Raw genomic sequence first — 22,704 nt, forward strand, 5'->3', positions numbered from 1 at the left:
TACGTTTGTGAGCATGAGTGGAAATCCTGAGTCTCGCTGCAGGAGTTGACAGTTTGGCTCCTTCCCTTGTTGTTGCTCCTAGATGGAACTGCGCATGTGCGAAGACAAGACAGAGACTTCCAAACTGGATCAATAAACGTGTCACCCGTTGTCTGAAAACCACTGTCCTAATCACATGCCAGATTGTCTTTTTTGAATGAAATAAAATTCTTTCAAATAGTTTTTTAATGCTGTCTTTTGTCTGTCTTGAGAAGCAATGGAGTGCGCCTCTGGGGGTGAGGTCAAAAGTCAAGCAATGGTGTCAGCAGTCCCAAAGTGACCTCTCCAGGGAGCAAGACTGGGCAGTGTGTCTGCAGGTCCTGGGCTTCCCAGATGACAAGACTCCCTCTCTTGGCTTTGCAGATGTGTCTCCAAAGAAAGCAGAGTTAGGCACCAGTTGGGCTGCAGGAGTTGTCAGAAGGGGTTGTAAACGGCGCCATCCAACCGCCTGAGGGACTCCACTCCAGATTTGTGTAGGCTTTACTCCTTAGCCTTTTCAGCTCCCAAAGATATCCCACAAGGCAAATTAGGATCAGAGTTTTCCTTCTCTTCGATGGGCTATCTTTATAGGTGGATGAGCCCCATCTGCCCCTCACTTCCCTCCACAGCATTGCAGAAACCACCTTCTTGACCACTGGGCCCACGCTTGGTCTTGTCCGCTCAATCTTCTGGAGCCTGTCTTGGCACACAGGGGAAATTCCTGAGCATTTGAGACTCTTTGGCTGCTCTCACCTGGTTTAGGTGGCCAGTCAAACCGTTCCCAGGATGTGGCCTCTGTCACATGCTGACCGTTTCTAGGAGCAAGAGAACAAACTTTTTATTAAAGAATGGAAATGGTTGAATGAATAGTTACAAACTGTAAACAGATAAGAACATTGGCAGGATTATTGGAATAACCTGCAGTTGAATAAGATTATCTATTTATAGCAGATGCATAAATGAAGAAATTGAGGTAATTTGGATATGCATAAGATATGGAGAATCAATTTAAAGAACTGCAGAAAGAGGGGGAAGGAAGTCAAGTTTTGAAATGCTAAAATGACTGCAAAATTATTGAAATGTATAAACTTGAAAATCATAATTCAGCTTTCCAGTTATAGCTTTTGCGGTGATGAGGCATGTGAGCCTCAACTGTCCTGCATCTACTCCAGCTGAGGAATCACACACCTCCTCCCCAAGCTAGCGAGCCCCACCTGGGCTGTGGGTCCTTGCCTTCCGTCCCTCCCAACTGACAGTTGTTAGTTCTGGAATCCTGAGCTTGAGGGGGGGGGTACATCCCATTTCGCCCCGTGGGACACTCACCACCCCTTAGCCACCTGCCTTTGGCGCTGCAGCAGTGATGGCTTTGGTCCCTGAAAGAGCATGCAAGATCTCTCCCAAATCTCAATACATATTTTGCTCTCCTGGACATCTTGCAAGACTTCAATGAGATCTCACAAGATCTTGCAGAAAATCTCCAATCTGTTTACCTGCAAGCACACACCTTTAATTTTTTTTTCTTATTTAGTACAAATTTCTCAATCTAACAGATTTGCACATAGGATTCTGTATCACATGAAATGGCACATTTGTTTTGTTCTATTGTTACATTATTTGTGGCCTTCTAACACTTTGGGAGAAGCCTTCTCTCCCCTTTCCCTTAAAAAATGAGGATCTATGCTTTACACTCAGCAGGAAGGCCCATTTAAAAGGAAACATGTAGTTGTTTTGCTGCTGCTTTTTTGTGTTCTCAGGTGTCCAAGTTAGCCTCCTGGCCCTGCTCCTCCACTATACCACAGCAACATCCCCCACTAGGAATCCCTACTTGGGCTTTCATTGGCCATCAGCAATATCCGGTGGAGCCAGGTGGAGAGAAATGCCCCATCTTGCCCATCTTTGGGGTTTCAAGAGGTATAGCCTCTGTGCATGTACAGAATTCATGATTCAGCAAATCTATTAGACCACTGAAAGAGTTTACTTCCTCTGATTAAATTACCAAAGGAAGAAAGCAGGATTGGCTTTTCTCCCCAGGGACACAAGGAAGGGGAAGGTGTATGTTTAAGAAATCAAATTCCCCAAGGGCTGAAACTCTGTTCAGCCAGTTAAAAAAACCCAAATTCTCTCTGTGCAGTGCTTCACATCTGGCGGGCAGGGCTTGTGTGCTTTGCTCATGATCTTTTGGATGTCCTGAGGCTGTTAGAGCAGCAGCCGTAAGCCTTGGGGCTCTGGGAGTGAGACAGTGTCCTCAGAAGGCAAAGAGTAACTGAGGTTCCCTTTTCTCTCCCTTGGAGGCCCTGAACAAGGAGCTGGCCAGTTCAGGGCCTCCATGGGAGAGAAAAGGGGGGCCAGCACTTGTGCTCAAAGGAGCTTTCATACGCGGTCATCCTGCCCCACACTCACATTCCAAAATATCTGCATGCTCACCTATCCAAGAGGTGGTTGGCTGGGGGGTCCCAGAAGGCAGAATAAGTTGAGAAGCAAAGCCCAAGAAGTTGGAGGCATCCTCTTCGCATCCACCCAAACCCAATCTAAACAGCTTGGCTCCAGAACCAGCCCCTCCCTTCAGTTCTGTTCAGTTCAGAATGTCAGTTAAGAGGGACCACCTGTATTTTCTTGATTCTTGCCTGAGGTCATAATGGGCATGCACACTGGTATCTGTTTACCTGTAAGCACACACCTTTAGTTTATCTTTTTAAAAATAAAAATAAAATACAAGTTTCTCAATCTACCAGCTTTGCACAAAACAGCAGCCGTTTTGTGATCCATGGCAGTGAAAACCCCACGTTTTATGGCGCCCCCCCAAAAAATGAGGCTTCAGTGCCCTAACCCACAGGGTCACGATTTCTCCAAAGGTCCAATGTCATCTGATTCACTCCAAAGCAGCACCAAACACCCAGAGAATGCCCCCTGAAACATTGGGGGGGGGGCTTTGAAAACACTACATTTCCCATTGTTAGAGTGGCATACGAAGGATGAACAAGTTAAATCAGTGGTGATAGATTGGGCAAGACATGTAGGACATAACATAATGTTTGAGGATTGGGAAAGATTGTGGAAGAAAGGGGTCAAGTTCACTGCATGTACTGTACTAAAGGAAAACACAATGAAAATGATGTATAGATGGTATCTGACCCCTGTGAAATTATCAAAGATTTATCATAACTGTGATAACCATTGCTGGAAAGGTAAAGAAAAAGAAGGTACCTTCTATCATATGTGGTGGACCTGCCCCAAGGTGAAAGACTTCTGGGAAAAGATTTATAATGAATTGAAAAAAATGTTGAAATATACATTTATAAAGAAACCAGAGGCCTTTCTTCTTGGAATAACAGGTTTGGAATTGCCCCCAAAAGATGTTAAATTATACACTGGGCAACAATTTTTTACCTTTTGAATGTTGTCTAGATTTCTACAATTGATTTAGGGTCTTTTTGCGCTGCTGAATCAGGAAATGGCATCCGTTTCTCTCCATCAGGTCAGGTTGTTGTGCTATGTTGATTTGTAAAAAATCAGATCTTGTGACAAAACCGATTACATTTTGTGGCATTATCAGCTGATTTTTGTCAACACATATCATCCTAAATATGTTTTTAAGAGAAAATAATGTTTTTCCAACAACATCTATTGATTACCTGATAGAAACATCGATTACTGTAAACTGAATGGTGGGCATTGATAAAGGTAAGAACACATAAATTGCACGTTGCTTCACCATTTTTCAAACTTCAGGGCTTGAACTTCTGTTTCTTGGAACTCCTGGAATGCTCAGCGGCAGGGAGGTCTCTCTTCAGAGTCCAACAGTAGTCAGCCATCATGACTGCGTCCCAGCGACCCTGATACCTGGTCTCCATCTCTTTCATGTCCTGATGGAATCTCTCCCCCTGCTCGTCACTCATTGAACCCAGGTTCTCAGGAAACCGGTCCATATGTGAAAATAGGCAGTGCATCTTGACGCTCATGTTGCAGCCCAGGTTTCTGAAAGCAGTCAGCATGTTGTTGACAAGTTCTGCATAGTTTCTGACCTTATTGTTGCTTAGAAAGTTCTTCACTACCAGAACAAATGCCTTCCACGCTTCCAGTTCCATTTCGTTCATTGAGTTTTGGAACTCTGGATCTCTGATGAGCTGACGGATCTGAGGACCGTCAAAGATGCCAGCTTTCAACTTCTCCATGGTCAATCCTGCCACAAGTGAAGCAGTCACCATCCTTGTCCAGAGCCTTTGGTGAACTGCTTGATTAAGCCGAGCTTGATGTGCAGCGGTGGGAAGAGTATTCTGTCTCTGTCCACCAGAGGGTCGTTGATGACGTTCCTTTCTTTGCAAGGCACCAATTCCTCCCGCACAGGCCAGTCCTTCTTCGTGTAATGCTGAGCACGGTCCCTACTATCCCACATGCACAGAAAACATGGGTACTTGTTGAAGCCAGACTGTTGTCCCAACAAAAAGTTCACCATCTTCAGGTCAACACAAATAAACCACTTATGCTGACCATAACCAATTTTCTCCAGCACATACTTCACTGCTTCATAGTTCTCCTTCACTGTAGTCGAGTGAGCCAGGGGTATAGAGGCAAACTGGTTGCCGTTGTGTAGCAGAACACATTTCAGTGATCGCTTGCTGCTGTCAATGAACAGTCTCCAATCTTTGGGTTTACTGTGGCACTCCAAGCTTGAGCAGAAGCTGCGCAATATCTGCACAGTACACCAAGTCCTTGTCTTCTGAGAAAAAATGGAGGTACTCTTGATGCCTGTTGCGGAAGAAGCTGATGTCAGAGAGGAGTTTTTTTCCCCTTCAATCTGGATGCCAACAGTTCGGCAGAGTCCTTTGACAAGCTGAGGTCGCGAACTAGATCATTCAACTCCTTTTGGGAAAATGGATGTGGAGCATCATCTTCAAGAACCACTTCTTCTTCATGTCCTTCAGCACTGGAGGCATCTTCGTCACTAATGTCTGGAAGTTCTCCGAAGACAGGCACTGGAATTTCATCACAATGGGGCAGGGCTCTTGAGGAGGAGGAGAAAGGGGAGGGAACTGGAAGGGGAATATATGCTCTGCGCAAATGGCTGTGAACTCATGCTTGTCTTGTGAATCTATCACACTTGCTCCTTCTGCCACCCCGGATGGCAGAATAAAGCTTTTCTCTGAAACTATTCCTTGAGTGTCTGTTGACTCCCATTTCCCCGTCCCGGGCGCAAAGCTCTTCTCACCCGAGGCTAAAAAGGCTACAAGCAGAGTCTGTAACCTGAAGTGTATGTTAACCCGAGGTACCACTGTATCATTGAATTTGTCCATGGCAAGTCTGCGTTTATCTGCAGGTTGTTCATATGTGGTGAGTTTATACCGACCCATCTCGTTATTAAATGTGGATTATAAAATTTTTGCTGACATTTTAGCAAAGAGATTGAAAAGAGTTTTGATGGAGGAGATTCATGAAGATCAAGCGGACTTTCTCCCGAAAAGACACTTGTCGGGCAATGTAAGGAATATAATTGACATTTTGGAAAAGTTGGAAGTGGACATTAACACTAAGGCAGTTTTGATATTTGTGGATGCCGAGAAAGCCTTTGACAACATTTCTTGGAGTTTTATGATGAAGAATCTCCAGGGGATGGGGGTAGGCCAAGGGTTTGAAAATGGTATAGGTGCAATATACTCTGAACAGAAAGCAAAATTAATTGTAAATAATGTGCTTACAGAAGAGTTCAAGATAGAAAAAGGAACACGTCAGGGGTGCCCAATCTCTCCATTACTTTTTATATCAGTCCTGGAGGTTTTGCTTAACAGGATTAGAAGGGACCAGTTGGTAAAAGGGATTCAGGTCGGAGCTAAACAATACAAATTGAGAGCGTTTGCAGATGACCTGGTACTTACATTACAAGAACCGGACGCTAGTACGAAAAGGGTATTGGAATTAATACAAGAATTTGGCCATGTCGCAGGATTTAAATTGAACAAATTAAAAACTAAGGTATTGGAGAAAAATTTAACACCTTTTGAAAAAGAAAGGTTTCAGAATGAGACAGGGTTAAATGTGGTTAAGAAAGTGAAGTATTTGGGCATAAACATGACAGCTAAGAATGTGAATTTATTTAAAGATAACTATGAGAAAGTTTGGACAGAAGTGAAAAAAGATCTAGAAATCTGGTCGAACTTGAAGCTTTCCTTGTTGGGTCGAATTGCGGTTATAAAGATGAATGTATTGCCAAGAATGTTGTTTTTTTTTCAAACATTGCAGATTATTGACAAGATGGACTGTTTCAAGAAGTGGCAGAAAGATATATCTAGGTTTGTCTGGCAGGGCAAGAAGCCCAGAATTAAGTTTAAGATTTTAACTGATGCTAAGGAAAGGGGGGGGGGGGTTGCCCTGCCAGACTTCAAACTTTACTATGAAGCGGCAGCATTCTGCTGCTGAAGGACTGGCTACTTCTTGAGAATACAGACATTTTGGATTTGGAAGGTTTTAATAACATTTTTGGGTGGCGTGCATATCTGTGGTATGACAAGGTTAAAGCTCATAAAGGTTTTAAAAATCATATTGTCAGGAAAGCACTATTTAATGTTTGGACTAGATACAAAGATTTGTTGGAAAATAGAACCCCAAGATGGTTGTCACCAATGGAAGCTAAGGCTGTTAAGAAGCTTAATATGGAATCTAGATGGCCGAGATACTGTGAAATTTTAGAACACGAAGGGGACAGATCAAAATTGCAGAGTTTTGAGAAACTAAAAGGGAAAGTGAGAGATTGGCTTCACTATTACCAAATAATAGAGGTCTTTAAGATGGACAGGAAAATTGGCTTTCAGGTGAAAAAATCAAAATTGGAGTTTGAGTTGTTAGAATCCAGTACTAAAAATTTATCAAAAATGTATAACTTGCTGCTGAAATGGAATACTCAGGATGAAACGGTTAAATCGGCAATGATTAAGTGGGCTCAGGACATTGGTCATAACATTATGTTTGCTGACTGGGAAAAGTTGTGGACCACCGGGATGAAATTTACGGCATGTAATGCCTTAAGAGAAAATGTTATGAAAATGATTTATAGGTGGTACATGACCCCAGTCAAGCTTGCAAAAATCTACCATTTGCCTGATAACAAGTGTTGGAAATGTAAAGAAAATGAAGGTGCATTCTTTCACCTTTGGTGGACATGCCCTAAGATTAAGGCTTTCTGGGAAATGATATATAATGAGTTGAAAAAGGTGTTTAAATATACCTTCCCGAAGAAACCAGAGGCCTTTCTCTTGGGTATTGTCAGCCAGGGGGTGTTAAAGAAGGATATGACTTTCTTTATGTATGCTACAACAGCAGCAAGAATACTCATCGCAAAGTACTGGAAGACACAAGATCTACCCACCTTGGAAGAATGGCAGATGAAGGTGATTGACTACATGGGTCTGGCAGAGATGACGAGCAGAATCCGAAACCAGGGAAGAGAAACGGCGGAAGAAGATTGGAAGAAATTTAAGGACTATTTAAAGAGATTTTGTAAAATTAATGAATGTTAAAATGACGTTGGATTTGAAAATAAGTGGTTATCAGCAGTATTGGATAAGTTAAAGAGAGTAAAATTAAAATTTAAGTCAAAATAAGGGAAGGACTTGCTGAATAGCTGATTAGAAATTGGAATACAGAAAGGGGAGGTATGAGGAAGTCGGGGAAGTAAGGTATAAGAAAATAAGATTTTGAAATTGTACTTGTTATATGTTTGTTGTGTTTATGGTATTGTTTTGTTTTGTCTTTGTTGTTATAAAAATTCCTAATAAAAAAAATCTATTCATATGTGGTGAGTTTGTAGAAGTCTTCAATCCAATCATAGAAGGGAGACACATTTTTATTTTTCCAGCTCACCAGTATCAGTCTTTTTACTGTGGTAAGGGCACAGAGAGTCCACTTGTATTGCCCCTTTGTGAGGTTCCATGTGCTGGGTGTATAATTCGAAAGGATATTTTGCTCGGTAAAGGTACATTTGGCCTCAGCGATGGGAGCCCAGCAAGGAATCATTTAGCTAGTGCAATGGAGGAGGAAGAGGTTGAAAATGCGAGACTTACTGGCACCTGGAGCAGCAGCAGCAGCAGCAGCTGGAGCATGGCCTGCAGTGCCACCTGGTGGCCCACCTCGGAACGCCCATGCCCATCCCAGAGTTAAAGCTTTAGGCATGCGTTTTACACACACACACACACACACACACACACACAAATAATAATTCACAAGCAGGAAATATCCCAAACAGCTCTTCCCCTGAAATATACTCGGAGTCGAGAGTGGATTTCATGCTCTATATTCAGCTCATAGTAGCGAGGAATGAAAGTTCCCCCACAATATCTGCTTTATATACATTATTTACACAATGGGCTGCACGTGATTGGCTAATTCTGGGATTCTCCTGTAGGCCAATCAGGTTGTGGATTCACTTCCACCTGGAGCTGGATTGGGTGGCTCCTGCGGACCAATCAGACTGCTGCATTGTTCTAGGACCAATCAGACTGCTGCATGTTGGATCCTATTGTTCTAGGACCAATCAGACTGTAGCATTTTGGATCCTATTGAACTCAGTACATAACATCCCCACAAACCACCCCCAAATCCCCAGCATAGGAATAGTGTGAGAGGAGGCTGGGTGCACCACATTGGAGACCCCAGGCGGAGTAGTAGGGGAATCTCATCCTTTACTTCCACACAAGGGTGACAGGCCAAATCATCTGTCAGGATAGATATGGTGGCCACGATTTCGCTGAAAACCCAATGTCTTAGGATTCACAACAAAGCAACGGCAAACACCTGCTAAAGACCCCCTGAAATGTTTGGCAGTGAAAACCCCACATTTCATGGCACCCCAAAAAATGAGCCTTTGGCGCCCTAACTCACGGGATCCCAATTTCTCCAAAAGTCAGACGTTGTCCGATTCACTCCAAAGTGGCGCCAAACACCCAGAGAATGCCCCCTGCAAGGTTTGGGGGTGAAAACACTACGTTTCACATCGCCCCACAAAATGAGCCCTCGACGCCGTAACCCACTTGGTTGTCAGGGGCTGGACTGAGGAGGAATGGTGGGATCCCCCCCCCAAGGACCTGCTCCACAACTCCAATTTATAAAGATTATAATCCAAGTTAACGAGATCTTCTTGCAATTAGAGGTCAAGAGATATGTAAGAGTCAGTGCTTTATATGATTCAGCCACATGGTGGAGCAATACACAAAGATTAAAGAAGCCATGATAGCCAGCTCTGAAAAGCTGGGGTGGTTTGTGTCTTCAAAGGCATGGCAGTGTGGCTTGAAGTTAATGACTTGTAACACCTCACAGTCATCATCATAAAATAATAATAATTATTTAATATTTATACCCAGCCACTCTGGGCGGCTTCCAACAAAATATTAAAATAAAATAGTCTGTCAAACATTCAAAGCTTCCCAGAACAGGGCTGCCTTCAGATGTCTTCTAAATGTCAGGTAGCTATTTATCTCTTTGACATCTGGTGGGAGGGGGTTCCACAGGGCAGGCACCACTACCCTGTAACTTGGCTTCTCGTAGGGAGGGAACCGCCAAAAGGCCCTCAGCGCTGGACCTCAGTGTCCAGGCAGAATGATGGGGGTGGAGGCGCTCCTTCAGGTATACTGGGCCTTTGAGGCCGTTTAGGGCTTTAAAGGTCAGCACCAACACTTTGAATTGTGCCCGGAAACATACTGACAGCCAATGTAGGTCTTGGGGGCCACTCCCAGTCACCAGTCTAGCTGCCGCATTCTGGATTAGTTGTAGTTTCCGGGTCACCTTCAAAGGTAGCCCCACGTAGAGCGCATTGCAGTAGTCCAACTAAACATTGATAAAAACTTTCTGACAGTAAGGGCTGTTTGGCATTGGAACAGATTCCCAGGAGAGGTGGTGGACTCTCCTTCCTTGGAGGTTACTAAGCAGAGGTTGGGTGGCCGTCTGCCATGGATGCTTTTGCTGAGATTGCTGCATCCCAGGGGGTTGGACTAGATGACCATTGGGGTCCCTTCCAGCTATAAGTTTCTATGATTCTATGAAATTGATCTGGATTAATGACAGCCACCCACCAGTTTCATATACAAAACTGCTTCCCACCCCACCCCCTTACTGATTAATATAGATATAAAAAATACATTAAAGTAGACAAATAATAACTTACAAAAAGGATCAATAAACGTGTCACCTTTATTATATAAACTGTTATCATAATCACATGTCAAAATTTCTTTTGTGAATGAAATAAAATGGTTTCAAACAGTTTTTAATAACCAACAATCAAATGTAGTGCTTGGGGTACAGCTTAGATCAATTCCCCCGATGTTCAGTGTCCAGGGGTTCAGTGCCTGGCACCCAGAAACTCATGGCAAAGGGGAGTCTGGCACCAAGTAACTCATAACATCTCACTTCCTTGCAAGCTAAGGAAAGCTGTTGATTGGCAGAAGACACTGGGCAGAAACAGAAAGAAACAGGGGGATGAGGGGGTCTAAGGGTGAAGTCCTGCTCCTGTCCATCCTAATACTGGACAGATTATTACAGGATGTTGAGAAGGGTCATTTTTTACTATGAATTGAGAAACAGCAGCCATAGTCTAGGCCAGGAGTGTTTTTCCTTGGTGACACCGCCATGTTGAAAAGTGTGTGTTTGCAAGGTGTTTCCTGTCCTGTCCAGAAATGCACAGTGCTGGATGAAGCCAGCTCTAGAGCCTTCCTAAATAAATAAAATAAAAACCCACGGGAAGATATATTTTAAAAATTAATGTTAAGGGGAACAATTCACATTGTTAAGCAAGGTAGCTAAAGCAACAGGGTCAGGGCCTCCATTGTGACACGTCCCCCTGCTGAGTGACTTGGCTGAGGACTTTGGGAAGAGCAACTACTTGAGGATAGTTCAGGAGAAAGGAGGTGGTTTGTGAGAAGTAATGATGTTTTCCGGCAAAATGAAGATTTCTTCTTCTTGAGTGTAAGTAGGATGTCTAATTCTTTCTGCATTCTGCTTCTTTTGCTCTCCCTCAAGATTTAGAAACATAGGGCAGTAAGGCAGATCTGGAAAAAGCCTAGGTAAAGGTACAGGTACCCCTGACCGTTAGGTCCAGTCGCGGACGACTCTAGGGTTGCGCGGTCATCTCGCTCTATAGGCTGAGGGAGCCGGCGTACAGCTTCCGGGTCATGTGGCCAGGATGACGAAGCCGCTTCTGGCAAAAGCAGAGCAGTGCACGGAAAGGCTGTTTACCTTCCCGACAGAACGGCACCTACCGTATTTTCCGCTCTATAGGACGCACCGGACCATAAGACGCACCGGATCATAGGAGGGGGAGAACGGGGGGGGGATTCTCTCCCTCTCTGCTCAGTGTCCCTTCAGCGAAGCGGCAGGAGAAACGGAGCCCCTTCCATTTCTCCTCCAGCTTCACTGAAGGGGCGCTGCGCAGAGAGGGAAAACTGTGCACCGACCCCTCTCGCTCTCCAGGCTTCAGGCGGCTATCCGCAAGCCTTCTGAGTGCAGCAGGAACTCCTGCTGCGCTTGGAAGGCTTGCGGATAGCTGCCTGAAGCCCCCAGAGCACAGCCTTTGAAGCCTCCGCAGAGCAGTGGGCTGAAGGCACCCCGCTGCCCTGCGGAGGCTTTGTGCAGCCATCCCCAAGCTAGAACAGTGAGACCGAGCACCGCGCAGTGAGCTCCGCCTCACTGTTCTGGCTTCGGGGACGGCCTTTGAAGACTCCGCAGGGCGGCAGGGTGCCTTCATCCGGCTGCCCTGTGGAGGCTTTGCGCAGCTAACCCCAAGCTAGAACAGCGAGACGGAGCGCTGCGCAGCGCTCCTTCTGCCTGCTCTGGCTTTGGGCTTAGCTGCGCAGCCTGCATTCACTCCAAAGGGTGCACACAAATTTTCCCTTAATTTTTGGTTTTTTTGTAATATATTTTTTATTAGCAAACCAATCAAATCACATTAGTTCCAAATTACAAAACCGAATTTTAAATTTTGGTTGGGGGTACCCATGCTTCGAGCTCAGAAAGGGATCCAATCATCTCTTATTTCTGCTGCTTTGATCATTTCCCCTTAATTTTTGGAGGGGGAAAAGTGCGTCCTATAGAGTGAAAAATACGGTATTTATCTACTTCCACTTTCGAACTGCTAGGTGACTTCAGGTGGCTATCCGCAAGCCTTCGAAGTACAGCGGGAACTCCTGCTGTGCTCCGAAAGCTTGCGGATAGCTGCCTGAAGCCAACGGAGTGCAGCCTTTGAAGCCTCCGCAGAGCAGCGGGCTGAAGGCACCCCGCTGCCCTGCGGAGGCTTTGTGCAGCCATCCCCAAGCTAGAACAGTGAGCCGGAGCACCGCGCAGTGCTCCTTCTGCCTGCTCTGGCTATGGGCTTAGCTGCGCAGCCTGCATTCACTCCATAGGGCGCACACAAATTTTCCCTTAATTTTTGTTTTTTTAATAATAATGTGCTTTCGAACTGCTAGGTTGGCAGGAGCTGGGACCGAGCAGCGGGAGCTCACCCCGTCGCGGGGATTCGAGCTGCTGACATTCTGATCAGCAAGCCCTAGGCTCTGTGGCCACCCGTGTCCCTACGGAAAAAGCCTATCACAGACCAAATCCCCCTTCCAAACCTGGTATGTAAGGGCTTCCGGTTTTTCCGCCCTCCGTTGTGGATGTGCTTGGCGGGTTCTCCGCGCCTAGCAGCTGTTAGAGGGAACTTTGGGGGGCAACGCGGAGGCTACACGACCCCCAAAAAGGCTCTGGGCGTGGCCCAGGGCTGACATTGTCCGGCAGTGTCAAAAAAGGAACCCTTCGAAGCCCACGTCCTAACCAGGAGGTGAGTCGACAGAGAGTACCTAGACGCAAGGACACGAGCAATCCTCAGCAGCAAGCCTCCAAGTCCCAAACGGTAAGAACGGCAGCTAACAAGGAGAGCTTGAGGAGAAGAGGGTCTGTGAGACTTATTTATACAAACTGAACTGCTCAGAAACAGACCGAAAAGACTAGCACATAAAGAGTAAAGAACGGGAGATTTTATCTTAAACATATTGGAAATCTTTCTCATTATACGTAACCATAAGCAAAGATTTCTCTAACAAGTTCCAGTAAGAAAAGGAAGACAGATTCAAATTTCACTCTGCAGCAGCAGTACTAGCCCATTAAAAGAAGCGGAATTCAAGGACTTAACTTGTTTTTTACTTTGAAGTGGCGTGAGCCCAGCAAAAGAGACTGAGTTAAAAGACTTGGATTGTCAGCGCTGTTTGTGGTAAAAGAGTGGAAGTTACTGGAAAACAAAGGTAAAAGAGAAGGCAACACTTGTAATATTGAACTTATATTATACACTAACCTATAAAGATGGCAAAGATGGCGTAGCGTGGTCTGGGAGAAACGGCCGGACTAATTGGAGAATCAAGAAAAGAAAAGCGCCGAAAGGAGGGGCAGAACTGGACAAAAGAGGAGAGGGACTATAAAATTAAAGATGAGCATATTTAGTTTGAGGAGGTAGTTTGTGAGAAAGGAAATATGTTTTCTGGTGTAATGAAGAGACTTTCTTCATATAAACTATAAGTAGGATTCCTAATTCCTTCTGCATTCTGTTTCTTTTACTATCCCTCAAGATTCAGAAATGTAGGGAACCATGTCATGGTTAGATTAATTTATAAAGATTGGCTGCGTGAGCTGCTGGTCTCCTACTGTCACGTGCCAAAGATCCATCCCCTGGTCTACAAGGAGGAGGAGGAAGAGATAATGGAAGATAAATGGGAGGATGAAGTGATGGTTATGAAGATCAGAAGGAATCTTTAGTGAAGGTGAAAACAATTGATGTAAGACCAAGCGACCAGGGGATGGATGCCACCGATGCCAATATAGATGGTGAGAGATGGTGATCTTTGTTCTTGAGGAACAGGGAGGCCAGAGAGAATCTGGATCACTGGGATGGGGGGAGGCAGGTCCCTGATTCAAGAAGAGTTCAGGGATGGGATGAGGAAGAGAGGAAGGGCGAATAACGCAAGCCACCTGGAGATCCTTGCAGGAAAGATGGGTCATCAATTAAGAATTTTTTCTGTTCATTTCTCTTCCAGGCAGCGATAGCAGTGAGGGCAGCAGCTCCAGTACAGCTCTACCCCGCTCCAAGACCCAGTTCTCCCTTCGCCCAAAACCCAAGTATCTAAATAAATAAATAATAGGGATGCGGGTGGCGCTGTGGGTTAAACCACAGAGCCTAGGACTTGCCTATCAGAAGGTCGGCGGTTCGAATCCCCGCGACGGAGTGAACTCCCGTTGCTCGGTCCCTGCTCCTGCCAACCTAGCAGTTCGAAAGCACGTCAAAGTGCAAGTAGATAAATAGGTACCGCTCCGGCGGGAAGGTAAAGGGCGTTTCCGTGCGCTGCTCTGGTTCAGAAGCAGCTTAGTCATGCTGGCCACATGACCCGGAAGCTGTACGTGACCGGTCTGCCAATAAAGCGAGATGAGCGCCGCAACCCCAGAGTCAGCCACGACTGGAACTAATGGTCAGGGGTCCCTTTACCTTTATATATTTCAAAAACACTATGAGTTTCCAATGTGGTCTCTCGTCACAAGGAAACAGACTTTGTAAAGAGGCAACCTTTCAAACTTCTTATAAATGGAAACTGGGGAAAGCCCCCTCCAAAAGAATAGACTGTTCCCAGTGACTAGGTGATCCACATGCCTGTTCAGTTGACGCTCTAGATGCCTACTCAGTTGTTCTCAAATGCTGTTGAAAGAGAGAATGGCCAGTGTGGCAGGCTGTGCGAGCTGCTGGCCTCCTGCTGTCGTGCCCCTAAACTCCACCCCCTGGTCTGCGAGGAGGAGGAGGAGGAAGAGATATTGGAAGAGAAATGGAATGAGGAAATAAGTATAATTAAAGAAAGGGAGAATAGCGTAAGCCACCTGAAGATCCTTGAAGGAAAGATGGGTTGTCAACATAATAATAAATGGAAAGATTAAAAATATTTTTTCTTATTTTCTCTTCCAGGCAGTGACAGCAGTGAGGCCAGCAGCTCCAGCACAGATCTCCCTCCCAACCAAGACCCAGTCCCCCCCTTCCCCACAAACCCAAATAGAAAAATAAAATAAAAATCATTATTATTATTCTAATCAAGTTCCTTTACAAACATGCTATTCTGTGATCTTTTTATCCTAGGCGGTGCCTTTTCCTACGTTTGTGAGCATGAGTGGAAATCCTGAGTCTCGCTGCAGGAGTCAACAGTTTGGCTCCTTCCATTGTTGTTGCTCCTAGATGGAACTGCGCATGTGCGAAGACAAGACAGAGACTTCCAAACTAGATCAATAAACGTGTCACCCGTTGTCTGAAAACCACTGTCCTAATCACATGCCAGATTGTCTTTTGTGAATGAAATAAAATTCTTTCAAACAGTTTTTTAATGTTGGCATTTGTCTGTCTTGAGAAGCAATGGAGTGCGCCTCCGGGGGTGAGGTCAAAAGACAAGCAAGGGTGTCAGCAGTCCCAAAGGGACCTCTCCAGGGAGCAAGCCTGGGCAGTGTGTCAGGAGGTCCTGGGCTTCCCAGATGACAAGAAGATGTGTCTCCAAGGAAAGCAGAGTTAGGCACCACTTGGGCTGCAGGGGTTGTCAGAAGGGGTTGTAAACGACGCCATCCAACCGCCTGAGGGACTCCACTCCAGATTTGGGTAGGGTTTACTCCTTAGCCTTTTCAGCTCCCAAAGATATCCCACAAGGCAAATTAGGATCAGAGTTTTCCTTCTCCTCGATGGGCTGTCCTTCTAGGTGGATGAGCCCCATCTGCCCCTCACTTCCCTCCACAGCATTGCAGAAACCACCTTCTTGACCACTGGGCCCACGCTTGGTCTTGTCCGCTCAATCTGCTGGAGCCTGTCTTTGCACACAGGGGAAGTTCCTGAGCATTTGAGACTCCTTGGCTGCCCTCACCTGGTTTAGGTGGCCAGTCAAAGCCGTTCCCAGGATGTGGCCTCTGTCGCATGCTGACCGTTTCTAGGAGCAAGAGAACAAACTTTCTATTAAAGAATGGAAATGGTTTAATGAATAGTTACAAACTGTAAACAGATAAGAACATTGGCAGGATTATTGGAATAACCTGCAGTTTAATAAGATTATATATTTAAAGCAGATGCATAAATGAAGAAATTAAGGTAATTTGGATATGCATAAGATATGAAGAATCAATTTAAGGAACTGCAGTAAGAGGGGAAAGGAAGTCAAGTTTTGAAATGTTAAAATGACTGCAAAATTATTGAAATGTATAAGCTTGAAAATCATAATTTTTTTTAAAAAAAAAATTCGCCCAAAATCAGAGGTCATCCGTGATGAGGCATGTGAGCCTCAACTGTACTGCATCTCCTCTAGCTGAGGAATCACACACCTCCTCCCCAAGCTAGCGAGCCCCACCTGGGCTGTGGGTCCTTGCCTTCCGTCCCTCCCAACTGACAGTTGTTAGTTCTGGAATCCTGAGCTTAAGGGGGGGGTACATCCCATTTCGCCCCGTGGGACACTCACCACCCCTTAGCCACCTGCCTTTGGCACCGCAGAAGTGATGGCTTTGGTCCCTGAAAGAGCATGCAAGATCTCTCCCAAATCTCAATACATATTTTGCTCTCCTAGACATCTTGCAAGACTTCAATGAGATCTCACAAGATCTTGAAGAAAATCTCCAATCTGTTTACCTGCAAGCACACACTTTTAATTCCCCCCCTTATTTAATACACATTTCTCAATCTAACAGATTTGCACATAGGATTCTGTATCACATGAAATGGCACATTTGTTTTGTTCTATTGTTACATTATTTGTGGCCTTTTAACACTTTGGGAGAAGCCTTCTCTCCCTTTTCCCTTTAAAAATGAGGATCTGTGCTTTACACTCAGCAGGAAGGTCCATTTAAAAGGAAACATGTAGTTGTTTTGCTGCTGCTTTTTTGTGTTCTCAGGTGTCCAAGTTAGCCTCCTGGCCCTGCTCCTCCACTATACCACAGCAACATCCCCCACTAGGAATCCCTACTTGGGCTTTCATTGGCCATCAGCAATATCCGGTGGAGCCAGGTGGAGAGAAATGCCCCATCTTGCCCATCTTTGGGGTTTCAAGAGGTATAGCCTCTGTGCATGAACAGAATTAATGATTCAGCAAATCTATTAGACCATGGAAAGAGTTATTTCCTCTGATTAAGTAACCAAAGGAAGAAAGCAGGATTGGCTTTTCTCACCAGGGACACAAGGAAGGGGAAGGTGTATGCTTAAGAAATCAAATTCCCCAAGGGCTGAAACTCTGTTTAGCCAATTAAAAAACCCCAATTCTCTCAGGAGAGTGCTTCATATCTGGCGGGCAGGGCGTGTGTGCTTTGCTCATGATCCCTTGGATGTCCTGAGGCTGTTAGAGCAGCAGCCGTAAGTCTTGGGGCTCTGGGAGTGAGACATTGTCCTCCGAAGGCAAAGAGTAACTGAGGTTCCCTTTTCTCTCCCTTGGAGGTCCTGAACAAGGAGCTGGCCAGTTCAGGGCCTCCATGGGAGAGAAAAGGGGGGCCAGCACTTGTGCTCAAAGGAGCTTTCATACGCGGTCATCCTGCCCCACACTCACATTCCAAAATATCTGCATGCTCACCTATCCAAGAGGTGGTTGGCTGGGGGGTCCCAGAAGGCAGAATAAGTTGAGAAGCAAAGCCCAAGAAGTTGGAGGCATCCTCTTCGCATCCACCCAAACCCAATCTAAACAGCTTTGCTCCAGAACCAGCCCCTCCCTTCAGTTCTGTTCAGTTCAGAATGTCAGTTAAGAGGGACCACCTGTATTTTCTTGATTCTTGCCTGCATACTGGTATCTGTTTACCTGTATGCACACACCTTCAACATCCCCATACTCCATACTAAGGAAAAACAACTCCTCCAACCTTAATAACACAACCCACAATCAGGCTAAAATCTGATACCCAACCAGCACTATGGTGGCACCAGAGCGTACCAGCACCCACATCCCCACCCCAACACCCCAACAATGTTGCTCATAACATTGGCAACATTGCTTACGAACCTTATACCTGACAGCGACGTTACAAAGTCACTTCACACTGTCTCACTGATCTCCCCCTATCGCAAACAGGGGGGATGGCCTGTCCTTGAACACGGCCTTCCACACCAGCTGAGACCTAGGACCAACCGGCTAAATGCCAGATGGCCTAAAATACCCCAAACAAACACCTATATGACTACATATAGGAAACTCTCTACAACTTACCCTCTACTCTTTAACCCAATTCTTACTCTAATCCCATTAGCCCCCCACCCACCACACCCTAGGTCAGCGCAACCCCACTGGTTCTTTAAACAACACGAAGAGAGAGACACAACACAAGACAACCTGAATGGGTTGGCAGGGAATCACCCCACATAATAGATAAGCAAGATGGTTAACCTAAAAGCAATTACATTAAACGTGAGGGGGCTGGGAAACCCCATCAAAAGAAAACACATCACCTCATTCATAAATACCATGAAACCACACATCACCTTCCTACAAGAAATGCACAACCCAACCAAAGGCAGCAAACTCCTGAGCGACCCCCGCTTCAGTCAACAGTGGGTCGCACAAGGCTCAGGCAAAGCTCGCGGTGTAGCCATATAATACTCAGTAGAGACCTGAACTTCACTGCCACAACAGTCCTCAAGGACAAAAAAGGCAGATTCATTTTCGCTAAAGGGACACTACATGGCAAAATCAAACTGACAATCGGCTCCATATATGCCCCAAACACGAAACAATTAGAATTCTTCCAGAAGACACTAAACAAATTCCTCTCCTTCTCTGAAGGGGAAGCAATCCTAGGAGGGGACCTCAACCTAAATATGAAAGGTACATCCCTGAAAGATATCCACCCTAGAACCCCATGGGCAACCTTCCTCCGAAGGAAACCCCCAACAACTAGGAACTCTTACAAGTTACTAAAAATGCTAAAAAACAGGGGTCTCTACGGCATTTGGGGTGAGCAAAACCCGGGAGACATCAGCCATACATTCCAATCGGGACGTCATGATACAGTGTCCAGACTGGACAGCATTCTATTCACACAGGGTCTGATCCCCTCAGTGGAATCAACAAACATAGGTAACATTAAAATCACAGATCACGCCCCAGTAGAAGTCATCGTTAAAATAGGAGAAGGAACACAAACCACCCCATCATGGTCCTTCAGTCCCATCCTAACTACAAACAAACAAATTAGAGAGAGTCTCACAAAAAACCCCCAAAACTACTTCAAGGAAAACGATGTAGACAATATAACAAACCCCCTCCTATGGGACACAATGAAAGCGGTCACCAGAGGAGCTTGCATAAAAGAGAAAACATTCCTTAAAAAACAAACCTCCTCAAAAATTAGCAAAATAGAACAAGACACCACAGCCCTCTCAACACGCTACAAACAAACAGGACCTAAAAAACTCCTCAAACTTATAGAACAAAAAAGGAGAGAACTAGACTCCCTAGAAATTAACAAAACAATGATCAACATTCTATACTCTAAACAACGTTTCTATGAATATGGAGGGGAAAACTCCAGATTACTAGCAAATAGATGTAGGAAAAAAGCACTCAAAACAAGAATACACTGCATCACCAAAAAAGACGGCAACATAACATTCTCCCCTGAAGAAATAACCTCAGAATTTGCAGAATTCTACTCCAACCTATACACCTCCCATAACCCACCAGAGAAGGAAATCAGAACATTTCTAGCAGGACTGACCATGCCTACCCTAACTGATGAGGAACAGGAATTCATCGACAGCCCTATCACCCCAGAGGAAATAGATGCGGTCCTCAAAAACCTGAAACCACACAAAGCCCCAGGCCCAGACGGTTTCACAGCAGAATTCTATAGGAAATTCAAAGCACCCTTGATGCCCTACATGACCTGCCTATTCAACGACATCATAAAAGGGGGCCCCATCCCCCAAACCACTAAAAGACAGCCTCAAAGTAGAATCATACCGCCCAATCTCATTAATAAACCAAGACTACAAGATATTCACATCAATCTTGGCCAACCGCCTAAAAATCTTCCTACACAAGTTAATAGCCCCAGACCAGACTGGCTTTGTCCCTGGCCGCAATATAACAGACCCCATCAGGAAACTACTGAACCTGATCGAACACAGCAAGGCAACTAAACTCCCATTGACAATTATGTCCCTAGACATCCTCAAAGCCTTTGATTGCTTAGAGTGGAAATACATATTAGCAGTACTAACTAACATGAAATTTGGCCCCAACTTCCTACAAATCCTCAAACAAATATACTCCCAAGCCTCAGCAAAATGCAGAACTAACAATATGGATTCTAATACTATAGCTATCCAAAGAGGCATGAAACAAGGATGCCCACTGTCTCCCTTCTTATTTATCCTGGCTCTGGAACCCCTAGCAATCCGCATCCGAGCAGCCACAGACATCAAGGGAGTGGAAATAAAAGGCAGAACCTATCAATTAGGGCTCTTTGCAGATGACCTAATGTCACAACACCAGACCCCATAAGCACAGCAACCTCCCTAATCAGAGAACTCAACACATTTGCAATGGTGTCGGGCCTACAGGTAAATTTTACAAAGTCAGAAGCTATGTGCTTCAACACCCCTCCTCACACCCAAAAAGAACTCACAAAGGTCACCAAAATAAAACTTTGCCACACCAAGTTCAGATACCTAGGGGTACAAATAACCAGAAACCTCAATAAATTGTACCTCCACAACTACAAGCCCCTGTGGCAACAAACTAACAAAGACCTAAAGAGATGGAATAACATGAATTTCACTCTCTCAGACAAAATAGCCATGATCAAAATGATCACACTCCCAAAACTAACCTACCTATTCCAAACCCCCCCCCAATCTGGATCCCCTCAACCCAACTCCGCAGTTGGCAGAGAAAACTACACTCTTTCATCTTCTCACATAAAAAACCAAGAATAAGCCCCAAATACCTGCACCTCCCCAACTCAGAAGGAGGATGGGGAATCCCCAACATAGAAGCATATTACATTGCCAACCAAATACGCCATATAATCCCATATATACTAGAAGATGAGACAAAACAATGGGTACACCTAGAAAATACCTGCACCACAACATACCCACTCCTCCCAAACAAACTAAAGAAAATTCCCTCAACACTTAACAGGTACACACAGACCATGCTCAAAGCATGGAAAACACAAATAGGCAAACTATCCCCAACCCCATCCCCACTAATCCCCCTGGCGTACCACCCATTATTCCACCATGCAGCACAAAACCTCCAGATAAAAACCTGGCGAACCAAAGGCTTATATCGCCTAATAGACTTTTATAAAAATAACAAACCCTTGTCAACACAAGAAATACAAGACAAACTAGAAGACACCCAAATGCCCTGGTTAACACAACACCAACTATATGCCCTCTTAAACAACCCAACAGTAAAATCAGCAGCAACTAGGCCCCTGACAACCTTCAAAAATCTCCTCCTAACAACAAAGGGAAACGGTAAAGGGACGGTATCTGCAATATACAAAATACTACTCCAAAATCCCGCAAATCCCCTAGACGCAATCAAAAAACAATGGGAGAATGACATAGGCTATGAGATTAACCCCACTCAATGGACCAGAATGTGGTCTAAACCCCCCTTTAAATCCATATCAACGAAAAGAAAAGAACTCACACTGAAACTCACCTACAGGTGGTACCTAACACCAAGGAAATTAGCGCTAATACGCCCAGGAACCTCACCAAAATGCTGGAGAGGGTGCACCTCCACAGGCACATACCTCCACATGTGGTGGGAATGCCCCAAAATCCAACTATTCTGGACAACAGCCATACAAGAAATATGTAAAATAACTAAGCAAGTATTAGACTTCACCCCAGAATTGGCCCTACTAAGCATCTTCCAAGACAACAATGCCCAGTTACACCACAAAGAATTCATAACCCACCTGCTTTCAGCAGCCAGAAACACCATAGCCAGACACTGGAGAGACCTGTCAGGAGTAAGCATGGACCAATGGTACCAAATAGTATGGGAAACAGCCCTACTAGAAAAATTAACTAATAAACTGAAACTGACACGGGGACAAACAGAAGAAGACACCTTCACCCCGGTATGCCTCCCCTTTATCACATACACAGCCCAACAGGACAATGACAATAATCCACCAACAGCATACAAATCAATATGGCTAACCTGATCCAAAACACCCACCCACCTCACTCACACACGAAAACCAAGATCACCACAGCCAGTCACAAACAAACAATCACACCCTAGGCCAACCCCAACCTCTCTCACCACCAAAGGAACAACACAAGCATGCTGACACCAAACTCTACATACATTAAGCATAATAGAAACACCGCTACCCGACCCCACCCCCATCCATCTCCCCTCCCTCCACCCCCTTTATTCTTTCCCCTTTTTTTATTCTCCTCCTAATGCCTCAACAAATGAAACGGATTTGTAAAAATGTTACATGGGGAAAAAAATACGAGGCAATACACTTACACTGTAAAACAAGAAAACCCTTAATAAAATATTTTTTATAAAAAACAAAAAATAATAATAAAGAGAAAAGGGTCAAACTCAAAAAAAAAAAATTAAAAATGGGCATGCACACTGGTATCTGTTTACCTGTAAGCACACACCTTTAATTTATCTTTTTAAAAATAAAAATAAAATACAAATTTCTCAA

Source organism: Podarcis vaucheri, assembly GCF_965113315.1.
Source record: "Podarcis vaucheri genome assembly, chromosome: 6".
NCBI lineage: Eukaryota > Metazoa > Chordata > Lepidosauria > Squamata > Lacertidae > Podarcis > Podarcis vaucheri.